The sequence below is a fragment of the Lissotriton helveticus genome, chromosome 6, assembly GCF_964261635.1.
Source record: "Lissotriton helveticus chromosome 6, aLisHel1.1, whole genome shotgun sequence".
Taxonomy (NCBI): Eukaryota; Metazoa; Chordata; class Amphibia; order Caudata; family Salamandridae; genus Lissotriton; species Lissotriton helveticus.
In genome coordinates, this window is record NC_136067.1 from 266,715,665 (window position 1) to 266,740,794 (window position 25,130).

Genomic DNA, 25,130 nt, shown 5'->3' on the forward strand with positions numbered 1-25,130 from the left:
AAAAGCAACTCTATCTCCAGGCAACAGAAAGACTGACCACTAGATATTTAGACACCCAAACTGTTAGAATGAATATTTCTACTGTACGGAAGTCTGAATTAAAGTCCTTGTATTCCACACTTGATATACAGTCGGCAGAACTGACTGAAACGCTTTCTAATTTAAACTTGGTCCAACATATCTCGGCCCCCACGCACATAAAAGGCCATATTTTAGACCAAATATGGTCGTATAATGTCGAACTGTCATCTCCGCTCATCTCTCCGTGTATTTGGTCGGATCATCACTTAATTGAATTCAAAATCACTTTTAATGGTAGGGTTAAGCCATCGAAGGTCGTAGGAGGCATGACCAGAAAATGGAAATCGCTCGCCACCCAGGATTTTATGGCTACCTTAGCCAGCTCCTTTCCTTCTGCTGACATTAATATTAATGTCGACTCTATGGAAAAGGGTATTTTTAACTGGCTACTAGCTGCTAGTAACATCCATGCCCCTCTCATTAAATTCTCCCGGGCGAGACAGGCCGAAGCCCACAAATGGTTCACTGCGGGCCTGAAATCACAAAAACTACTTATACGCCAGGCAGAAAGGAAGTGGAGGCGCAGTTATGCCAGTGATGAAAGATTACTTTACCTCACTGCTCGCAGGGACTACAAGAATGCCCTATTGGCTGCTAAGACCTCATACTTCTCCACAAAGGTACTCGCTGCTTCAAATAAATCTAAAGAAATCTTTAGGATTGTTAATGCCCTCAGTAGCGAAGACAGAATCACCCCCTGTTTGGTCCCTACTCAAGAGCGGTGTTACGCACTGAACAGTTTCTTTGTGGAGAAACTTGAGACCATCAGGGCTAGTATACCCCTGGTAGCCCAGGAGGAACCCCCTGGGGCTAACCCCGATAATCCATTTATTATAGATCAACTCATGGAAATTGGTCCTGCTACCCTACTTGAACTAATGTCTCTAGTCAAGTCGGGTTCTCCCAATGACTGCTGTCCCCCCGTTATTTTGAGGGAAGTCTTTTCGGCCTTACCGCACAGTCTCCTACCCCTTCTCAATGAATCTCTGAGCAAAGGGGAAGTGCCTATTGCTTTTAAAAAGGCCATGTTAGTGCCCCTGCTCAAGAAACCAGGAGCAGATCCTTCCGTCTCTGCTAACTACCGCCCGATCTCGCTCCTCCCCTATCTCTCAAAGATATTGGAGGCCCATGTGGCCAGATGCTTGTCTAAGTTCATTGAAAATTCCAACTACCTTGAACCGAACCAAGCCGGCTTCTGGCCCGCCCACTCTACAGAATCGGTAATTCTGGAGGTGATGGACACACTAAGAGCCAATGCTGACAAGGGTACCCCGCAGGCACTTGTACTGTTAGATCTGTCGGCAGCGTTCGACACGGTCAATCATAACATCTTAATGCACCGTGCCGAACAAGCGGGGATCCGGGAACAGCTCATGGGTGGATAAAATCCTTTTTGACAGGTAGAACGCAGGCGGTGTATCTTGGGAACTATACGGCACCTAACCTGACTACCTCATGTGGAGTTCCTCAGGGCTCATCCCTATCTCCATTGTTGTTCAATCTGTACATCCGCTGTGGAAAAATACAAACTGGGGGGGCACTACCAACCAGAATATAAGATCCTTAATTATTGCCCGGCGATGTCGCCTCTTGAACCCACAAAGAAGTTAAACCATTGAAGAGGCAGGCGCTGGAGACTGGAAGGCAGGAAACAAGGTTTTTTTTATTCTCTCCGGAGGAGAACACAACGAAACGGACAGAAGGTATCGTTCAGAGGTGCTCTAACTGCATCCCGGAGGCCTGGCCTCTTATACACGAGTTTATCTCTTTATTACATGTAACACATTCTCGTCGATACTTTGATGTACGGAAAGACATCCTCAGAATCCCCCCTTCCCAGCCCGTTCCCATGCAAGGCTACAGTGGAAGTCCCCGCCCCGTTCACAACAGGTGATGATCATTGCGCAGCTGGATATTCCGCCGATTCACGGAGCGTGCGGGTTTCGATCGGATCTCGTGGGATGGGGGGGGAGGCTTTGATCATCTCGGGGGTCCTTTGAGGAGGGAAGCTTCCTATTGTATGGGGAGGGGCAAGAGAATGGTATCGGCAGAGCTAGGTGTCGGCCTGGGAACGGGGAAGACAGACGGGCACACGGGAAAAAAGGGGTTTGCATCAAAAGGGCCGGAGGTCATGACGGGGAAGCAGGGAGATGTCGCGCTGGGAACAGGATGAGAGCCTGGGGCAGAGCAGTGCCGAAGAGGGGTTTATGACTCAAGGCAGGTGCAAGCAGGGGGGGGGGGTTGCCAGCGAAGTTAGGAGAGAGAGAGAGAGACGCGCTGGCTCTCGGCGAGAGCGGGGAAGCCATAGTGTCCAAAATGGCGGCTGTTTTACGCGCACAAAAGGTTTAAGGAGAGCAAGAGGGCGCCGATAATGTTGACGGTTTTCAGCCTAACTTTTAACAGTCCTCCCTTTTCAACATATCTAGCCAACTTGCTTACTCAATGTCAATTTTCATCAAATTCCTAACTTCGGCATCATATAATGCCCTCATGTGTTCGCTTCCAATGTCCACAGTTTTGGAAAAAATACAACTCGCACATAAAGAACACATAGGTGGCAAACATTGAATCCCTAAGCATAGGCCACATATTACAACTACGGGAATCAGGATAATGGTGAGCAGTCTCCAGCCCCAACTTTTGATGGTGTCCCAGAACCAACCACCAAGCGACCATTCTTCTTGCTCTTGGTGAACTTCCGAGGAGAGTCTGTGAAGATGTTCGATGGCTTTGTACACTGAGGGTGAGTTGTCCGGTATGTATGTACAACAGCTGGCCCCAATAATGCGGCATGCTCCTCCACGGTCCGCCAGAACCACATCTAGGACGAGGCGGTTCTGAAGAGCCACCAAACGGACCGCTTGGAGCTCGGCAGTGTTGTTGGCAAAGATGCCCGCTGTGATGTTCATGGTTGTCTCGACTGCCTGAGTCAAATGTCGGATGGCACGGCTGTTTGCCATCGGGCCCCAGAGGGGGACGAGTCCTTTCATAGCATCGAGGAACTGTGCTCCTGTTGAGTCGGCTTGCTCAACGTCTTTTGCTCGTTTTTGCCTGTGGTGATTCGCTGGGGCCACATAAGTTGGAGGAAGGACGAAGGAGATGTAGCAAGTGCCCCCCCAGCCTTTGGGGAGCCAGGTGTAGGCCTTAGTGCCACAGATGAAATACATGTTTGGGGATGACACAAAGGAAGGTGGATCCGTGGAGTCCAAAGTTCTGGTAAAGCGGCAAGCGCTGTGACCCACCAGCTGTGTCCCAAGTCCTTCTACACACATGTGGCCTGTGACGTTGATGACCGTCAGGGCTACAGTCAGAGTGGCAGCCGTTCGTTTCCGCAGATAGGAGAAGGTGGGTCTGGTTGGATTGTGGAACACCTGCATTTCGATTCGTTCTTTGGCCGGAATGTCCATTTGGATTGAGTCGCTGGGTGTCAGCGGGCAGAAGTGTGTCTTTGTCTTGTTTCGCCCGGCCCCATGAGAAGAATGTGCTGCAGCTCTGCTGGAGGTGGCATTTTCCGTATAGCTCTCTTGCAGGAGGATCAGCCAGGCAAGGCAGGAGCCGTGGACGGAGAAGGGTGAAGGGATGAATGGTATTGAATGTCCAGTGGCATGGGGTAGCAACCCACAGATCCAGCAGTTGGTGGCGTTGGTGGCAAGATTGTGCTGGTGAAGTAGCTGCACGAAAGAGTTGTTCCAAAACTCCTTTCGCCTCTCTCTTAGTTGAGGAGAGAGCGAAATTAGATAATGTTCCTTCGTGGTGGTAGGCTGAGCAGTGGTTAGGAATGTTTCGTGAGCAGGTGCGTGTTCTTCCATAATCCAGAGCGTAGTCATGAGGAGAAAACAGAGGAGGATTACGATGAAGAGTGCAATTGTCTTTGAGCTATGGAGCCTGTCTGTTCTCGGATTTCTGTAGTGGGTATTTCCTGTTGTCTCAGTCGGCTTCTTGTTTGGCGCTTCCATCATCTTCTTATCTGGCGCTTCCATCATCTTCGTCTTCAAGGTGCTCGGTAGTGGGCAGGACCACAGACTCAGTTTTAGCTTCTCTCCAGGTAACCCTTGGTAGTTTGGGTCACCGTTCTGAGATTCTTAAGCTTAGTCCGTGGCCTACTTAGCCGAAGCTCCCTCCTTTCGACGCAGGAAATACCCTTCTCGAGATGGCACAGTGGGGTCAGGATGTTTTGAAAGTTCAAGTGTCTCTGTATCAGGGTAGCAGCTCAACGATGGTCGGTCCCGGTTCAGGAGCTCTTCTTGGGTGTTGACGGTGTCTGTCGTGGCCAGGGCTGGAGAGACCTTTTTGCAGTGATGAGCGTGCAGCCAGTGTTTCTTCCCCTCCACTCGAAGTGCGGTCCGAGTGGTGATCAGCACTTGCCAGGGGCCCGTCCACCGGGGTTCCAAACTCTTTGATCGCTGAAAGTTTCGGATCAGCACGAAGTCCCCCGGCTGGATGGCGTGACCCGGACCCCTGGAAGCATCGGGGATGGCCTGCCGCACCTGCTGATGAAGGACAGACAAAGTTTCAGTCAATTTGTACAGATAATCAGACATTAGGACATCCGGAACGTCATGAATGGACGTTGGTTTCGGGGCAGACCAGACGCTCATGGGTCGACCGAAGACAACTTCATAAGGGGTTAAGTGATGTCGGGTGGGGGTAGAGCGCATCGATAGCAATGCCAATGGGAGGGCGTCTGGCCATTTCAGGCCCGTCGTAGCCACTATTTTGGCCAGTTTAAGCTTTAGTGTGGCGTTGTGTCGTTCGACCAGCCCAGCAGATTGAGGGTGGAAGACTGCGTGGAATTTCTGTTTGATACCCAGCCCATTTAGGATGAGCTGGATAACGTTGGCTACAAAGTGGGGGCCATTATCACTCCATAAAACACGACAGAGGCCATAACGGGGGAAAAACTCTTTTAACAGGACCTTTGCAGTGGCCATAGCGGTGTTGTCACGGGTCGGATATGCTTCCACCCATTTGCTAAATGCGCACACCACGACAAGTACATATTTCAGGCCTTGGCATCTGTCTAGCTGGATGTAGTCCATCTGCAGGACTTCAAATGGGTGGTTTGGGACCCCAAATCCCCCCCGGGGTACTACAGTTCCCTTCCCGGGGTTGTGTTGCAGGCATATTAAGCATTGTTGGACCAGGCGTTTGGCGGAATCTGGGATCTTGTCATTGTGCCAAACCCTGGAGACAAGTTCGATCATGGGGGCTGATCCTATGTGGGCTGGGGAGTGTGCCATGGATAATATGGGAATCAAGTATGAATCAGGTAGCAACCATCTGTTCGTGTCTTTTGTCCGCCAGCAGCCTTCATCGTCTTTCAATCCCACCCGTGCCCATTCAGTCAATTCATGTTGTGTGCTAGCCATTTGTATGTCTCTAATTGTGTCCTTGGTGTCAGTCCAGTTTTCTGCTTGTGACCTGGTCACGTACATACGTGTTGTCGTTCTATTTTCTGCTGTCGTTCGGGCGGTGATGTCGGCTAGTGCGTTTCCCTGTCCAATAATGTCTGTCACCTTCTTGTGTGCCTGGCATTTGATAACGGCAAGTTTGTTGGGGAGGAGGACAGCTTCGATTAAGGCGGAGACTAAATCCCCGTGCAGGATGGGTGTGCCGTGTGAGGTCAAGTATCCTCTCTCCCTCCAGAGGAGCCCAAAATGGTGAACCACCCCGAAGGCATACTGGCTGTCGGTGTAAATGTTCGCCGTGGTTCCTGTTGCCAGGATGCAGGCTCTCGTCAAAGCAATCAGTTCCGCTGCCTGGGCAGATCGCTGGGTGATGCGGGCTGTTTCTACTACAGTTCGAGCTGTGGTGACTGCATAGGCAGCGGAAGTGGTACCATCGGAGAGTTTGATGCAAGAACCGTCCACCCACAACTCCCCGTCGGGGTCAGGGAAAGCTGTGTCTCTGAGATCGACCCTACTCCTGGTCTGTTCGTCCGTAAGAGTCACGCAGTCATGTACGGGGTGCACATTGGGGTCGTTCTCTGGTAAGGGTAACAGAGTTGCTGGGTTCAGTGTGGTGCATCTTTTCAGGGTGATATGGGGGGCAAGCAAGGTTAGTTCGTATCCAGTCAGTCGTGCACTCGTCAGATGTTGCGTCTTGGTTTGGTTCAGGAGGGTGTCGACTGCATGGGGTACCAGTACCGTGAGGGAATTCGAGAGTACAATCCCCTCACTCTGTCGGATAGAGACTGCAGCAGCAGCTACAGCTCGAAGGCAGGCAGGCAAGGCTCTGGCGACAGGGTCAAGAGTGGCAGAGAAGTAAGCGCACGGTCGTTGCTTAGGACCGATGGCCTGGGTCAGGACAGATAAAGCGCACCCCTCCCTTTCGTGAGTGTAAAGGGAGAAGGGCTTCCTGTAATCAGGGGTACCCAGGACAGGGGCTGAGCAAAGGGCATCTCGTAGTTCTGTGAAGGAGGTTTGACACTCAGGAGTCCAAGGGAGTGGGAAAGGGACGTCTTTGTTTAGGAGAGAGAGCAGTGGTTTTACAACGAGGCTGAAGTTTGGCAACCATTGTCGGCAGAAGGAGGTGAGGCCTAATAGGGAGCGAACCTGCTTCTGGGTTTTAGGGACAGGGGTGTCTAGAATGGTCTGGATTCGATCAGGGGTGAGTTTCCTTCCATCTTTGGACAGAAGGTGGCCTAGGTAAGTGACCTGGGGTAGGCAGAATTGCAACTTCTTCTTGGAGACCTTGTGGCCATTTTCCGCAAGGAAGTGCAAGAGTTGAATGGTGGCGGTAACCGCTAGAGGGGTGGTGTCGGCTGCCAAGAGGATGTCATCGACATATTGTACCAACACCACCCCGTCGGGTAACCGGACTTGGTCTAGTTGCCTTTTGAGGGCCTGGCTGTAGATGCTAGGGCTCTCCGTGTAGCCTTGAGGGGCTCGGCAAAACCTATATGAGCGGGATTTTAGGGTAAAGCCGAAGAGATATCGGCTGTCTGGGTGGATGGGGATGGAGAAGAATGCGTTCTTGAGGTCGATGACGGAAAAGGTGGTTGCAGTGGATGGAATCAAGGTCAGGATGGTGGTGATGTCTGAGACCACAGGGTACTGGGGTACTACCACTTTGTTGATCTCTCGGAGGTCGATGATGAAACGGTATGCTTTCTCATCTCCCTCTCCCTGCTTCTTGATAATGGGCAAGATAGGGCTGTTGCAAACGTTGCTAACCACTTCCTCTACCACTCCTGCGTCTATCAGTGACTGGATAATCATTACCAATGCCTTCTCGCCCTCTGGCGATATCCGATATTGTGGGAGTTTTGGGAGTGTTGCGTCTGGTCGGACAGTAATGTGCACTGGGTCAATTAACATACGCCCTACGTCCGAATCCGCTTTGGCCCACAGATACGGAGGCAGGGTGTCAAGCAGGGACGCGTCGACGTCGGTGATGGAAAACATGTGTCGGGGGGAACAATGTTTAAGCAGAACGGGGTTGTCGTAAAGAAACACTCGAACCCCATCTTGAGAACACCTAATCGTCGCTCGGAAGTGTTTCAGTAAGTCAAGTCCCATAATGGCGTCAGGGCTATTGGAGGAAAGCAAGAACGTGGTGTCGGTGGTGTTGTTTTCTACGTCAAAGAGAATCGGGGCAGACAAAGGGTTGGTGGAGGGCGTTCCATCGAAACCTGTCGATGTTATGAGTGAGCCAGACAAGGGTGCCCTTGGAATCAGTCGTTTAGATAACGCACTACGTGTTGCGCCAGTGTCTACCAGAAATGGAGACTTGGTACCCAGGACCTTAGCAGTGACATAAGGGCCCTGCTGGTCAACATAGAGCTCGACTGGATCCCTCCCTCGCCCTTGGCTGTCCTATGCAAAGGTGTGAGTGTCGTCATAGTCGGATTGTTGATATTGGTTCTGTCTGGGTCGATCGAACGTATTCGGTCTGCTTGATCTGTCATTAGTCACGTCGTTTGGGGGCCCTCGTTGTGTTCCCTTAGGTCTCGGTCCGTTTACTGCATCCCTGGGGTCTCTGTTCCTGATCATTTCCAGGAGAACTGGGCACTGGGATTTCCAATGGCCAGTCCCTTTGCAGAAAGCGCACTGGTCATCTCTAAGGTCTGTGCGTCCACTGTAGGGAGTCAGAGTGCGGTCCTGGGGAAATGCAGTCTTAGGGGCGTTTGTCTGGTAGTTTCCCCGGTATTGGTCTCGTCCTATAGTCACCCCTTGCAGTTTGGCAATCATCACCCTCTCCTTTAAGTCTTTCTTCTTTTTCTCTGTCGCCCTATCGTTTTCATTTTTCTGATGCTCATAATATTGGGCCATTTGAAGAATCGCTGTAGGTTTGGAGGCTGCCCAACTACTCTCGCTGGCCTGTAGTTTCTGGGAGATGTCCAATGATAGGCCCTTAACATAATTCTGGACAAACAGATGGTGTCCGGTTGCAGTGGTCATGTCCTGGCCGCTGTAATCGGAGAACACCGTTTCAAACCGGGAGAAGTATTCCGACACATCCTCCTGGGGTTTTTGGCGACAGGCTGTTACTATCGACCAGTCCACTTTCTTTTCTGGGATCAGGGTTTTTAATTTCTCTACAATTTTATCTGGGAGGTCTAGAATGGATTTCAATGGCTTTTGTCCTGGTCCCCGTTGTTTATCCAAGTCATCGAGTTGTGGCCAGGTATGTCCGAACAGCTCAAGGTGGTCGACTTTCCGGATTTGCTTCCACACATCAGCTGGTAGACATAACCCGAAGAACAAGTCGATGTCAGCCAGGGTCATGATAGTTGAACCCAGGGCTGTACCCAATTCAGTATAGAAGGCAGTGGGGTTTTTACGTAGGTCGGGTAGAGATTTTCGGAATGTCAGTATCTCTTGCCGGTCCCATGGCTGGTAGACCCAGTTGTATACTACCCTTCCCTTCGCATCTTGGTTGTTGGCATCATCGTGAGTCCCTGTACCTCGAGGGGGAACCCAGTAAGGGGCAGCCTCACGTATCGGCATCATGGTGTTAGATTGCTCGGTTGGTGGTTCGGTCACTACGGGGGCCGTGGATTTAGCTCCCGGCTTTCGTTCAGTGAGGTGGCGGAAAACCTCAAGCGTACGCGTAAGGAGGTCCGACACATCACACTCGCCCTCATCCCCGATATCGACCTTCCGGTACAGAGTCCTTAGGCTCTCGGGACCTTTGTCTCGATATCGGTCCTCGTATGCATTCAAGACATGATAACACAGTCGTACGGTAAAATGTCGTCTGTGACTCCCTGTATACGAGCTGAACATATCTGTGATGTACTCTTCATCATCCTTCCTTTCTACCAGTGTCCTTGCTATTTTGTCGATCCCCGCTCGCTCATCTTTGTCTAGCCTGTTTATTCTTGCAAGGCCAGCCCCTCGAGTCTCATGCTCGTCTAACGTTGTCGTTGATGCGGGTTTTAATACCAGGGGTTCGGCTGGCACAGAGGCCATTGGGGCCGACGCTGCGGCGGTACCTTCGCTTGTACCTGGGGGTGGCGCGTGCTGCGCCAAGGGCCGAGAAGGGGCATATGGAGGGGGCATGTAGATGATAGGGGGACCTAACAGCAGGTCCTCATTGGCTTGTCGTTTTGAGGGTAAATCAGGGTAGAGCATGGAGGGGGTTCTAACCGGACACTGGCTTGGCGTTTCCATTTCTAGTTTCTGTTTAGCTTTCTCTCTTTCCTCTATCTCCTTTTTTAGCTTCTGAGCAGCTAGGTGGGCTGCTTTTTGCAGCTCTTTTTCCAACCTACTCTCAGTTTTCTTTTTACGCTGTTCAGTTTCTTTTCGCCACATGCCGAAGCTATCAAGCATAGTGGGTGTTGTCTTGTTTTTACCTAGGGCAGTTTCTAGCATTTTTATTTTATCATCATCGAAGGATCCTGTCAGGGGCCATTGACTTTCTTGACCCTGTTTTGTATATTTATGCCATAGTTTACTATAGGCAATAGCGGTCAATCCATGCTTCATGAACATGTCCTTATTAGGGGTGCCTTCCAGTGGGGCTGGATGGTCCATCTCTAATAAGCGGTCCGGGCTAAACAGGCTACCAATCAGTGGGGAGAAGACAGACATGACGGCTCGTAACGAGGGACTAAAAAGTCAGCACTGCCTATCTTATCACTAGGTGCAAAGACTGGACAGAATATTTCTATTCTACGTTGTTTGCAGGCAGTGAATACCTCATGGATCACAATAACCAAAGACCAACAAATAACAATGGGGAGAATGAGTAGGTCCGCAAAGATCTGCGTTACCTACCTTTTTCGCTATCTGCAAAAAGGGTGGTCTCTTCCCTGTTTGCAGACAGGGAATCTCCAGGAAACAATAATTTTGCGAACAACAGTTCAGTTTCAAGCAATTATAGGGTGAGGGAGAAAAAAATAAGCACGGCTGCTACCCTACCTATCCTCCACTGTTTGCAAAGAGAGAGACCTTTGTTTCTCCGTTTGCAGACAGTGAATCCCTCGTGGATCAAGATAACAAAAGACCGACAAATAGCAATGGGGAGAGTGAGTAGGTCCGCAAAGATTTGCGTTACCTACCTTTTTCACTATCTGCAAAAAGGGTGGTCTCTTCCCTGTTTGCAGACAGGGAATCTCCAGGAAACAATAGTTTGTGAACAACAGCTCAGTTTCAGGTGACTATTGAGTGGGGGAGAAAAATAAGCACGGTTGTCTGCCCTACCTATCCTCCACTGCTTGCAAAGGGAGAGCCTGTTGTCTCTCCGTTTGCAGACAGTGAATCTCCAATTAAACAAAAAAAGAGCAATACTAGTATTTAACAATCAAGCAAATTTTTCGCAATTTGTCGTGGTAACACGACCTTACCCGGACCGCATGGACAGTTTCCTGACTTCCGAATCCAGCGCCCGATCGTCCTCTCTTCTTCGTTATCCTCGCGGCACTCCTGATGGTTCCCAGTCAGGACCGTAGATCACTCGAGAGAGGTCTGTTCGGAACCAGTGAAGTTCGGATGATCGGCTGTCAGACGAGGGTCTATCGGACAGATGCGTTCCCGATCGTTGCAGTCGTTCACTTTGTCGTCAGGACCTCTCCCACTGGATCCATGGGTCGCTGATGGGCCCCACGCTTGGGACGCCAATTGTGGAAAAATACAAACTGGGGGGGCACTACCAACCAGAATATAAGATCCTTAATTATTGCCCGGCGATGTCGCCTCTTGAACCCACAAAGAAGTTAAACCATTGAAGAGGCAGGCGCTGGAGACTGGAAGGCAGGAAACAAGGTTTTTTTTATTCTCTCCGGAGGAGAACACAACGAAACGGACAGAAGGTATCGTTCAGAGGTGCTCTAACTGCATCCCGGAGGCCTGGCCTCTTATACACGAGTTTATCTCTTTATTACATGTAACACATTCTCGTCGATACTTTGATGTACGGAAAGACATCCTCAGAATCCCCCCTTCCCAGCCCGTTCCCATGCAAGGCTACAGTGGAAGTCCCCGCCCCGTTCACAACAGGTGATGATCATTGCGCAGCTGGATATTCCGCCGATTCACGGAGCGTGCGGGTTTCGATCGGATCTCGTGGGATGGGGGGGGAGGCTTTGATCATCTCGGGGGTCCTTTGAGGAGGGAAGCTTCCTATTGTATGGGGAGGGGCAAGAGAATGGTATCGGCAGAGCTAGGTGTCGGCCTGGGAACGGGGAAGACAGACGGGCACACGGGAAAAAAGGGGTTTGCATCAAAAGGGCCGGAGGTCATGACGGGGAAGCAGGGAGATGTCGCGCTGGGAACAGGATGAGAGCCTGGGGCAGAGCAGTGCCGAAGAGGGGTTTATGACTCAAGGCAGGTGCAAGCAGGGGGGGGGGGGGTTGCCAGCGAAGTTAGGAGAGAGAGAGAGAGACGCGCTGGCTCTCGGCGAGAGCGGGGAAGCCATAGTGTCCAAAATGGCGGCTGTTTTACGCGCACAAAAGGTTTAAGGAGAGCAAGAGGGCGCCGATAATGTTGACGGTTTTCAGCCTAACTTTTAACACCGCCCCTGATTCACTCACTAAAGGCTAGGAACGTAACTGTGTTCAACTATGCGGACGACCTTCAGTTGATCTTTAAGCTAGACTCCCAAAATGCAGCCGCTGAATTCCAAGCCACAATGCTGCATATTCAAGGTTGGATGGACCAGAACCAACTAAAGCCTAACCCTGGGAAAACCGAATTGGTGTTGCCTGGGAAGAGTCTCACTAGCTGGGGACCCCATTTTTGGCCGGGCTATTAAGGCCCCCTCCCGTTCCGTCCCCATCAGTGAAAAGTCTGGGAGTAACTATAGACTCCGACCACTCCTTGAGGGACCATGTGGGCACGGTCATTTCTTCCTCTCTGTTTCAACTACGAAAAATAAGAAAGATCGCCTATCTGCTATCTCATCAAGCTTTGATCCAGGTGATGATTGCGCTGGTACTCTCCCGCCTTGACTTTTCCAATTCCCTGTATACCGGCCTTCCTCTTGGTCTGGTAAACCGCCTACAAATAATTCGGAATCAGGCGGCGACATTGATCTATAGGCAGCCAAGATGGCAGTCTTCCAGGATGTTACTGCGCACTTTACATTGGCTACCTGTGGCGCAACGCTCCGCATTCAAATCGGGCTGTATAATTTTTAAGGCTTTGCATTGCACCAGTCCTAGATTTCTTAACAGTTTATTCTCGAGACATGTCCCTACTCGCAATCTTCGTTCCGCCCATCTGCACCTTTTGTCTATTCCATCAATCAAATTAAAACGACTAGGCGGGCGTAGGTTTGCCTATTTGGCCCACAGGCTCTGGAACTCATTTCCTCTCTCAGTCAGGAACTGTGATAGCCTCTTGGGATTCAGAAAAGCCTTAAAAACTTGGCTCTTCGGCCAAACTGTTTAAACTGGACCCCCGCAGCAGCTTATGTAGGAACAGCGCCAAGAGACCTATGGTGTAAGTGCGCTTTACAAATTTATCCTAACATAACATAACATAACATAACAGTGAAAACACGATCACATAATTACTAACAAACAATTGAAAAAGTTAAAAACAAACATAACAGATCTGCAAAACTATTTTGTACTCTAATATTTAGAACATTTTGACTGCCCAGAAGGAACAAAAACAAACATGACTCACAAAAGAGTTGTTTACTGATTCCTTCAATGCAGGCTGTTTGCATGCTAAAATTGTACAACACAATGAGACAAACGCAGCTTCGAATTCTAAAGAGAGCTCTAATAATAAAAATAAACAATTGAAAATGTTCAGAAACAGTCAATACAGGATTGCTTCAAGACAGCCAGGACAGCCAAGGTTGTTAACCAATATTAAATAAAATGAAAACAATCAACTCCATTCATACATCTATGTACTTTCAATCATCACCATTGTAGAGCTAAATACAACCCCTTCCACCATGAATCATTTGCTGATAATTCTGAAAGCAACATTATCTATGGTCTTGAGGAATCCGAGGAGTCCAAGGACGTCAACAGGGACTGTGGAGACTTTAACTCATTAGCTAGTTCCCTGGACAATTCTGAATTATTGACTGAACTAGAGGTGGTTTAAGCTGTGGAAATATAAAAATATCCCCCTTTCGATCTCAGACTGACAACTGACAGCGAGTCAGAAGTGCTGTATCTCTGACCAGTTAGAAGAGGTGATTACTCCTCCTGCCCACACCATCTTAACAGCTGTGGGCTCTATCAGCACCACTTTCACCCAAATATAGTACATATCAGCAAATCAATCATCGCTACTCTCTGAACAGGTTATTTTATTAAAAACATAAGCAGTGAATTAAAAAATTTACATGCGCGTTTCAAGCTCATTTTAAAAAAATTGAGAAAATGAGAACTACATTTTTACATCACTCTATTAATTACCTTGTCATGCCTGGATGATATTATTGTTTTATTAGAACTGCTTCCTATGAAAATTTTAAAAACTGTTAAACAGGGTTATACTACCACTCCCACATCAGCCTGCTCAGAGACATGACAATGTCCCAATGGATACAAACAGGAATGCTACAGTAGGGCCAAAAGATAAATCAGTAAACTACTCAAAACCCTCTACCAGTTGGCAGGAAGTAACATGAACGGAATTAATAACTAATTTTGCAGTCCAAAAATACGACATAACATGCAGAGGGATCTCAAAATTACATAGAAATATTGGAAAAGGAAGAGCTCATGGAAGGCGTTATTCCATATGTAAGTGAAAAAAGGTTAAGAAAGCTGAAGAAGCTAAAGAAAAACCCGGCCAGTAATAAAGAAAGCATTACAGTACCATCAGATTCTATAAAGTTCATAGGAATAAGAAAAACTACCTGATCTTCAATAATATAGATGAAAATAAATTAAATCAATCAATGTCAAGTCAAAATACTTATACCTGTGACTGGAACCGCGTAAACCCAAAGAGTTAAGTGAAGATTACAAAAGCTCACCTCTGACCTCTCTAATTCTCTAACCCAAAGTGACCGGGTACTATGACCATCATTACGATGGTGGTGAGACTGCCACCGTCAGGCCGCCGGTGGCAGTCCCACCACCATCGGACCATGCAAGACCGCCCGCCGCATTGGGATGGTGGGCAGGTGGTCGGCGAGCATAGGGACTGTCCGACGGATATACGACTGTCTGTAATTTCTACAATGGTGGCGGTGCCTGGTCAGGGACAGCTGTAGTGATTACAATGGCAGTTTCCGCCGGAAGTTACATGGCGGTTAACCTGCCATGAAAAGACTGACGGAAAGTGACTTGGGGGCCCCTACTGGGCCCCTTTTTCCCCCTGGCCCTCTGATATGGATCCTGGGGGACACCTATTGTGCACCCCCTACATATCCCTGCGCCATGTGGCAGGCACCGCATGGTGCCTGGTGCGTAGTGCAGGAATGTCTGCAAGGTGTTTATTTTGTACTGCCGCGTGTGCTGCAGCCCGTAGCATATGCCGCAATACAAAATATACAGATTGCGACTGCCTTGAAGACATTTGCATCCTAATACCTATGGAAGGACCACCGACAGTAGTCGGGCGGTCCCAGTTCCAAAAGTATGCCGGTCGGGCAAAAGTCTGACCACCGTCATCATGAGGCCCTAAGTTATAGTGATATACTTGAAAGGACCCCACAGTAGCTATTGAGCAGGAGAAACTCTGACCCTCAAATTGCAATAAACTTGCGAAACAGACCAAGGACCACTCAACTGACTGACACTTCGGGACTTTTAAAGAGAGGTTTGCTTTGTTACCCAAGACTCTTTCCACTCCAAAGCCTGTCAGATCTCTCTCATCTCAGTTAAATGATCGATGGATGAAAACCTCAAATATTGGTATTAATTCATCTTGGACTGAAATTCCCAATGATAATATACCAGGCCTTCTGCAAAAGTCTGGTATAACGAAAGTACTAAAAGAAGCTCTTAGGAAAATAACTCCATTGACCTCGACTCTTAAAAAAGATTGTCTTAATACCTTAATTAGACCAAACAACATATTTGAGACATTCAAAATAGATTTGTATCCAAAGTACAAATAAGAACGACATCATGACATCCAAAACCATCAAAATGTTTTAAAAATACTAAATTATTTTCATGAATTCAATGAAATAAACTCCACAGATTTAATAAACGTGCATTTTCTCCAAAGTAAGAACTATAATGGAGGAACCAACAGAACAACTTGGGCAATCGGATCCACAATTAAGAAAATATGGGCAAGAAGTGTTGTCCTGACAAAATTGGACAACTTAGTATCTCAAAATATCCACATAGCAGAAATCATTGCAAGGAAATTCAAACTTTTTATTAAAAGGAACTCAGAACTTCAAAGGGCCAGAATATAATACTGAACACATGAATTTTAAAATCTATCAGCTAAAACTACATTCAAAGGACCAAATTTGAAAAGCACAATAGGCTAATCTTTTGTCCACTATTTGAACGTCTTAAATGCAAACATTCTGAAATCATTTAAAGGTAGGAGAACAACTGTGATCCCTAGGAAATTAAACAACCCTTACAAAACATCTAACTAAATCTAGTACTTATTAATAAGACAACACATTCTACCTCATCTAGAAATGCTGGCTGCAATGTCATCCCTATTGTGGGAATAGTTTTGAAAGAAAATCCTGAAAAGTAATATTCAAGGGAAAATCTTTAGACCTTGACAGAACAGAAGCACTTAATTCCTACTTATCTTCAAACTAGGAATATATTGATTAAAATCTAAAAACCACACAAAAAAAGGAAATATCTGAGATTTAGACGTCTGTATATTCCAGTGCTTGAGTCAGAGGGTACATGGAATCCTAGACTTAATGGCAAAAGTGGATGCCGATTGTGTGCCTATAAAGCTGAAACTCTGGGTCACATTTTTTGTCTCTGCCTGAAAATGTTCCCTTTAATGAAACTTTACCTGTGGGTTTCCTTTAGAGAGCAAAAATGAAAACAATTAAGGAGAAAATTAGCCATTATTTTATGACACAATCCCACACTTTTATCAGTAAGTTAATAAAATTTTCAGATCTTGTATACACCATGTCACATAAAATAGGTTAATTGGGCAGATTTTATTACTGCAATTTAGGAATGTAAAAAATTATAACATAGGGGGTCATTACGATGGCGGACAGACCTGAGTCCGTCCACCATCATCACGGGAATCGGGACCGCCCAGCCATATGGCAGCGGTCCTGCACATGCAAATATGATGCGACCGCCACTGTGGCAGTTGCAGTTTGCATGTGTACCATTGCAGTGGGTGCTGCTGGCTGCAGCACCCAACGCAATGGTAAAAATGCAAGTTGTGCATTTCCCTGCACTACATGGCAGGCACCACGCAGTGCCTGCCACCTGGTGCAGGGAACCCTCCAAGTGCACAATTGCATTGCCCATGCACACGGGGGGGGCCGAAACGGGCCCCCAAAGTCAATCTCTGCCACCCTTTGAATGGCGGAGGAACCGCTATTCAAAGGCTGGTGGAAAGCAGCATCCTAATATGACGGACGGTGCATGCTAGGCACCACCACCATTCTAGGTATGCTGCCTCGGTCCGACAGGCAATCGTAACGATTGCCTATGTCGGACCCTAGGTGGACACTGACAGGCTTTCCATCTACCAGCACTCTGCCTGCCATCCTTATCTGGCGTGCAGAGAATAGCCACACATTGGCGGTGAATCCGCCACCAGCAGGCTGCCAGTGGCGGATTCACCGCTATCATAATCAGGCCCTATGTTTTTAAAAAATGTGGGAAATCTGTCAACGACCTATCTTATTTGTTGTATATTTGTTATAATGAATGTGATAAATGCAATAAAATCACTAACACTCACACAAACACACACACACCCAAACAAACTCCCCCACATTGCCCCACTCACTCCGCCACATTGCCCCTCCCCCTGATTTACATTTTCAAAGTCCAGAGGCTCTGCAGATGATTGGATTGTCTTTTGGCACGGCAAAGAACCTGAGAAGCAGTGGGGAAAATGTAGCTTCAGTAACAGGAGGAAACTAACATGACAGATAGATTCTTCATGTTCTGCTAATGATTCGTTCCCGCTGCCTCCTTTATCAATCAGCGTGAGAGTGAGAAGTCACACAAGGTTGTTCTTTGAGCAAGGACTGTTGATTTCACCAGGCCTCACTCAAGCAAAGCTGCAGTTATTTTTATCATGCACTATGCTTGTAGAAGAAAGATTATGCCTCAGCCACTCTCAAGGGCATACTTATCATGCCCTTGCGCCATGCAATGGGGATAAGTGGGCAAGGGCAGCACAACAACTAAGTACCATTTCCATCTAGAGTAACGCAACACTGTCTTGCAACTCGCAGCATTGAGTTACTCCCCCAAGGGAGGCATTTCATGGGTGGAGCGTAGGTGTTTCAACACACCCACCCATGGATTTTGTCACATTCTCAGTTTTATCATTAGTGGTACACCTGGGAACGCATCAAAATATTATGCCTCCCCTGGTGTTGCGAAAAGAGGAGAAATAATGTTTTTCTCCTCGTTTTCCTCTTTCTATGTGTGTTTCATTCTGCAGCACACGTAGAAAGAGGAAAATGCCTCAGAGAATTATTTTTGTTCAGGGAGGCGTCCCTTCCTGCACAAAAACAGTCCTCATCTAAGCCAAGGAATGCCTTAAGTAACAGCTACAAAGTGGTACCTCTCTATCCAATATGCCCTCATTTTCCCCCCACCGCTGTTCGATGATATGGAGCTCCTGGATACCTTCAGAGATATTTCTTTGGTTTTTCAAATGTTTATTTATTTGTTTGTATGTGTATTTATACAGCACATACCTTACAAGAATGCAATGGAGTGCTATACGGAATGACCTATTTACAAACTCAAATCGTTGCACAGATGTTCAATGATGGGAGAAGGCGGATGCAAAGGTGGAACTAGAATAATGTTTCACAGAAGACATAGATAGCTGCATCAGAGGGACTGTTGGACTTAGTCCTTTCTGCAGGGTTATCCCCAAACCTTCTGCCTTCACCCTCCTGTTTTCTGTTTGGACGGGAAGTCTCCTGCATGTCTCTGGAGAGAGTGCTTCCCCTGCCTTATGCTAATCTCCAGGCAAGTCACTCAAAAGCTACTGTATGGTTTTTAGATCCCTACCTCAGTGAGCATGACAATCATACATGTCCACTGAGGGTCTCCCTGTTTACATGGATTGAGACCCTACAGCTTGGCTCTGAGGTCGAGGGGGCATGCCTAGTGCACCCCTATTTTTCAGAGAGTGGCTTCTGCCCTCTTTATTAAGGCTGTGGTAGACTGACAGTGGTGGCAGCAATAGATCTATAGCCAGGAGGGGCTAGTCCCTAGGCAGCCTCCTGACCAAGTCTGTGCAGTTTGCCATGCCTGTGGTCTTGTTGCCTTTGTCTATCTGATGTGTGTTTGAGAGCCTGTGGGTATACTGGGGAAGAATGGTGATTTGAGCCAGTGTGAGAAATGCGAGCTGTTCTTCTGTGCCCCTCCCCATTTCCTTGGAAAGGCCTGGTGGGATGGGGTAGACACTCAGCTCTTGGCTGGGTTTAGCTGCACTAACTCTGCGAAGAGGACCCTCCCCTACTGGGCTGGAGTTAATTCCAATTCCTATTTAGGGAGTTGCACAGCCTGATACCAGGAGGGGGAACTGGGGCATGCTTTACCTATGCATTAAACACACCATGAAAGGTTTGTGATTGGAGGTGTATTCAGGATGCAAAAGTAGCATGAATGGATGAGCCTATCAATCAGAGGTGATAAAAGTCTGGCCTGAGTGGTCAGCTGTTGTTCAAGACTGGTCTATGACTGAAGAGGCGGCCACACCAGGTCCGTCTGAAGATAGCCAGGCGCGACCCGCAGTGTGAAGGCAGGAGATAAAACACGATTCACTGCATCTGGAACGAAGGCATCAGCAGCATGAGAAAAGACCAGCTGTTTCTGTGAGGCTTGTAGAGCGGAGCGTGCACTTATGAACTAGGGAATTACAGACAGCTGCCCTAGGTGTGGAAAGGAAGCTTACAGCACATCAAAGGAGTTGGTGTGGAAAGGAAGCTTGCGGCACATCAAGAAAAGCTGGTGGAAGGAAGCTTGGAGCACATCAAGAAAAGCAGAGAGGAGGAAGCTTGATTCTAGTCTTTGAAGGTGAGATCAAATCCCTTCTAAGCTCTTCCCTTGCACTGTGGGAGCCTGTACAAGCAGTAGCTGAGAATAGAGGGCAGTGAAACAGGCCCCCACCTTTCTTTTTGTGATCTCTGAGGGTATCAGGGTAAACTGGCACTCTGTCCAGCTACTACCCTCCTACAGCTAGCCAGTGGCTACTGGACTAGTGGGACTCCAGTAAACTGTGCCAAGACATCAGGCACCTGTGGTCAGATACCTGACACCACAAGAGCGGTGTCCTCACTCAGGATGGGAGGGCACTTCTGTTGCTTTGGGTGGGGGTTATGGGGCTGATCAAGAACATTTGACTTCACATCATATGCTGAAACTATATCCTTTCAATCCAAAGATTGGTATCAAGGCTCTAGTGAATGAGAGCAGCCCTGTGTAACATCGTCTGTAATATACAATGCTTATTGTGTGTTTTCATGTTAACTGTGTTTTTATAGTGCTTGGCGTCTAGGCACCATAATATTGTTTGGGGTCAGAACTCTGTCCCAGAGGGTTGTAGAGACATCTGGTTTTCACTGTTTCTCCTAGTTTTATGTGTAGTATAATTATCTTGTGTGTTTTAAAGTACTTTTCTTTTGTAAAAAGTAAAGCACTGACTGGACATTGAGTTTATCAGCTGGCGGTACGGTTTACACTGTATTCTGAATGTCTAACCCCACCTCACCTTCTTGAGTAAGCCTTGGACTGCTCTGTCTCGCTACCCTGAGAGAGTCAAGTGCTGGAGAGGAGTACTTGGTTATCCAGTTTTGGGTCCACTAGTACTGAGGCCCCAGGACACTAGTGAGGGAACACTCCAGTTGATGCGATTGGAGCGCAGTTACCCCTGAGTGCCCTGGTGCCCCGGAAGCCAGGTCTAACATTGGTGGCAAGTGGGGAGGGACCACTAGACTTCAGGCTCAGTGGACACTGAGGCCAGTTGATAATTCCAGCAGATACCCATAAGCTATATGTAAAATGGCAGATAACATTGGAGAGGAATTGGAACTGCAGAACTTGACTGTTGAGCAAATAAAGCAAATGTGTGCTGACAGGGGGTGAAAAGTTCCATGGTCTAAGGACAGGGAGCACTTGATTAGCCACATGACAAAATGCTTTGAGTAGGGAGAGGCACTGAACGCTGTCATTGTGGAGAATAATCTGGAAAGTTTAGCCAATGACTCTGTAGTTCGGCGTCCAACTTTCATTGGAGGGGGAAGAGAAAGCACCGTTGATTTTATGTTTATTTCTAAGGAGTATCTTTCCTTAGTATTTGATTTTGCTATAAAACCTGAGTTAGTAAGTAATAGCAAAATTTAAAGCTATAGCCAAAACAGTAGTGGGTGATAACCGTAGAATCGAATATACCCGGAGCAAGGTTGTGAGGATAAACTGGGGGGAAATCAACCCAATTCTATTTGAGGAAGAAATCATTCAATCAAATTATGACTTGATCTTAGCTTGCCTAGGACATGACACTTCCCCAGCCATATTAGCAATTAAATTTGAACGGCTCAGTTCCATTGTAGCCAATAAACTTTCATGTCAGGCTAAGTCCAAACAATATCGGGAGTTTTGTTGGTTCAAAGCAGAATGCTCCAGGGCGCACAAGTTCTTAATAAATGCCTTGAAATCAATGCTTCGAGATAGAGAGCATATAAAGCAGGCAAGGTGTTTATATAAATCCACTATTAAGGTCAGAAAAGAAGAACTAAGGCACATTGCCTGGCAGGACTTGGAGAGGGCTAGCGCCCTAAAAGATACCAAAAGTTTCTGGGCAGTTATTAACCGCCCCCAGTTTACAGAGGAAGTAGGGAGAGTGGAGTGCAAGATTCTGGGTGATACTTGGGTAACACATTTTACTTCATTTTTTAATCCTAATGGTGGGGAACTAGCAGTAGGGCACGAGGATCCAATAGTCGACATGGTACAAGCAATAGAACTCAGTAGTTCATTTACAGTGGCAGAGGTGGAGGATGCACTTCAAAACGGAATAGGTAGAAAGGCCCCAGGCCCAGATGGAGTCCCACTGGACCTTTTTAAGTTGATTGTAAATCTCTGGGCTCCCCTTTTGATCAACCTGTTTAAATCCATAATTGTTGGACCAATTCGTCTGTCGTGGAAAGAGGCTATAGTAGTCCCAGTGTTTAAAAAAGGGAAGAGAGATGACCCCCCCTGCTATAGGCCCATTTCACTAATCGATTCCACGGTGAAGGTACTGGGCAAGGTAATCCTGGCACGATTGGAGACATTTGCCGGTGGTAGGGGGGTCATCTCCAAAACACCATACGGCTTTCGTGAAGGATTGGGAACTACAGAACAGTGTCTGAATCTATCCTTGATCACGGGCAAGTACATGAAGGCAACGAGTGGCTCTATTCACCTTACCTTCATGGACTTGTCAAGTGCCTTTGACACTGTCAAGAGGGGAAAACTGTGGGTACTGATGGCAGAGATGGGTTTCGAAAATGCATTAATTCACCTCTTAAAAAGATAACATTCGAACACCTCTGTCTCAATAAGATTTGGCACTCATGGGAAAAGAACCAAGCCTATTGCTTCAACAGAAGGAGTCCGTCAAGGGTGCATTTTAGCCCCTTTCCTCTTTTTAGTATACACAAATGGTCTGGAGGATTTCCTGTTGAGGCAGAAAATTGATTTCCCCAAAGTTAAGGGGTAACCGGTTGCATTACTTTCGTACGCAGATGACACGGTCCTTATGTCGCTGACAGCGAACGGTTTACAAATTACCCTGGACGCCTTTCCAAATTATATGGCGACGCTAGACTTAAAGGTTAATTTTTTAAAGTCTTATATAATGGTCTGTGGCCCAAAACATGCAAAATCTAGGAGTTTTAATGTTAGAGGCAAACCAGTCGAAAGGGTGGAAAACTACTTTACATATCTAGGAAATACATTCAGCAGGGATCTTAAATGGGACTTTTTAATTACAATGAGGGCCCCACAAACCAATAGAGTAGTGGAGGGGCTTTTTAGGTTTGCTTGTAAGCTAGGTCATAGGCCTGTGCCACAGCTTGTCACTCTATATAATGCAAAATGTTTATCGGCTGCTTCATACGGGACAGGGGTTTGGGGTCATCAAAAAAGCCGCTTGTTACAAGTGGTAGAAAATAAATTCATAAAACGCTTACTGATGATCCAAACTAGTACGGCCACCTCTTTCTCTCATCGAGAGATAGGGTTGGATTATCTGGAGGATCGTATAAGCTCTGCCCCTATGGTTTTCCGGTCTAAAATTTGGTTGAAAGAAGAACTAAAGTTTACTAGGGAAATAATGGAAGACTGCCTTAACCTTGATGATGACTATTCCCTGGTTCGGTATGTTAAGGAAAGATTATGTGACATTGGGCTGGGTGAGTTTTATGAAAATCCAACAAAGATCTCCATAAATGCCAAAGGCATAATCAAGAAGCAATACAGGGACTGGGCACATGTGAAACATTTTCAGCAAGACGCGTCTGGCCCAAAATGTGCCTTTTTGCCTAACCAGCAGTACTTTCTAGCCTTTTCTACTAATTGTCAGATGCGTTTTTATCTAACCAGATTTCGCCTAGGTAAATTGCACTTTTTGCTTGCTTTTCCTGGACAAACCGGGTGGGCGGAAACCCTTAGTTTCTGTCCCTGTGACTCCCCAGAGCACTATGCACCTTACACTCTTTTGCAAACTCTATGATGATCCGAGAAGGAGATTTTTGAGACCAATACTAAAAAATATCTCCGTGTACATACCTAGAGGGATATGAGCGTTTGCAACTGTTGGAAAATTCTACTGTTTGTTCTGCAATGATGAGTTTCATTTTAAAGTAGCACTGGGTATTAGGAGATGATATGGAATGTAGTAATTGAATCAGGCAGGGAAATGAAATGATTTAAGTCTATGGAAATTGTAACATTTTTTAGCATAATTAGTGTTTTAAATTCCCAGGCGAAATATTTATTTTTTCTTGGCTTCAAAGATAAATATGGTCTTCTCCCCAAAATGCACTTAGCACTATATGTATAATGATAACCTAGATTGTAATTAAACCTTACATGAAATTTTATTATTTCTCACTGAGATAAATTATTTATATCCCATTGTGATGATTTATGATAAATATGTTAATGTTTTTATATTTGATTATTTTAGAATGCTTTTATGGTTGTATACTAACCGAATAAAGCGTGTTTTGAATTTGAATTTGTTTTGAGCAAGAGGTCACTGTTGTTTAACAGTTAGAGAACACTGTTACCACAAGCCTGCCAAGTCAGTCAGTGCAGGCTTCTCCTGTACCAGCCCCAAGGCTTTCCCCTATGCTTTTCCCTATGCTTTCCCCTAGATTTTCCCCTAGACCTGCCCCTAGACTTTCACCTCCCCCTATCTCCAGGGCTACCTTTTCCCCTGCCCCAGGATTCGCCTCCTTAAGAGAGACTGAGCTAGCAGAGACCCTTCAACTTCAACTGAAACTCCCGGAAGCTAAGAATTTAGCAGAGGAGAAAGCAAGGGAGTTTGAAAGGGAGAAGCTAAGGATGGCCCTCCAGGCAGAAGAGGAGCAGCGAAGGGTCAGACAGGAAAAGTGGGCATGGAAGGAGAAGAAGAGGGAAAGGGAGAGGCTGGAGAAAGAATGGGAGAGACAGGAGAAAAAGAAGGAGAAAGAAAGGGAGAGACAGGAGAAAGAGAAGGATAGGGAAAGGGAGAGGCTGGAGAAAGAAAGGGAGAGACAGGAGAAAGAGAAGGATATGGAAAGGGAGAGGCTGGAGAAAGAAAGGGAGAGACAGGAGAAAGAGAAGGATAGGGAATTGGAAACAGAGCGGATAGCCCTGGAGAAAGAGCAGCTGATAGAGGGGTTAGCTCTGTGCATGGTGAGTCCACTTCAAAGTCCCAGGGAAAGGAAAACACTACCAAGGTACCAAAAGAATTGATACACATGTATGTCCCTGACACTGATATTCTTAGTTGGATGCGTGCCTTTCATCTAGCATGTAAGACTCAAGGTCTTAATGGTCAGTCCAAAGCAGCAACTTTACTGAGTTGCCTCCCTCAGGAAGGGACTGAAGTAATTGAAAGGATGCCTGAGAAAGACAGTCTGACATATGAGTGCATGAAGGATGCTTTGATTAGGCGGTTTGGGTTGAAACCAGCCCAGTACTTGCAGAGGTTCTGTGGGAACAAGAAGGCAGAGGGGGTTGCTTTTGAGAATTGGGTCCATGACATAGTGAGAGACTGGAATGAGTGGTTGAGAGGGATGGAAGCAAATGATTACCAGTCCCTAAATCAGGTGATGATAGCAGAGCATCTCCGGGAGGAGTGCTCTATCCCACTCAGACAGTATCTGTCTGACCTTCATGAGAGGGATCCTGAGAAACATGCAGTGATGGCAGATAAGTGGCTTGCCAACAGAGTGAACAGGGGGCAGGGGCAACCCCTTTCCAAGCCCAAGGAGGAGAAGAA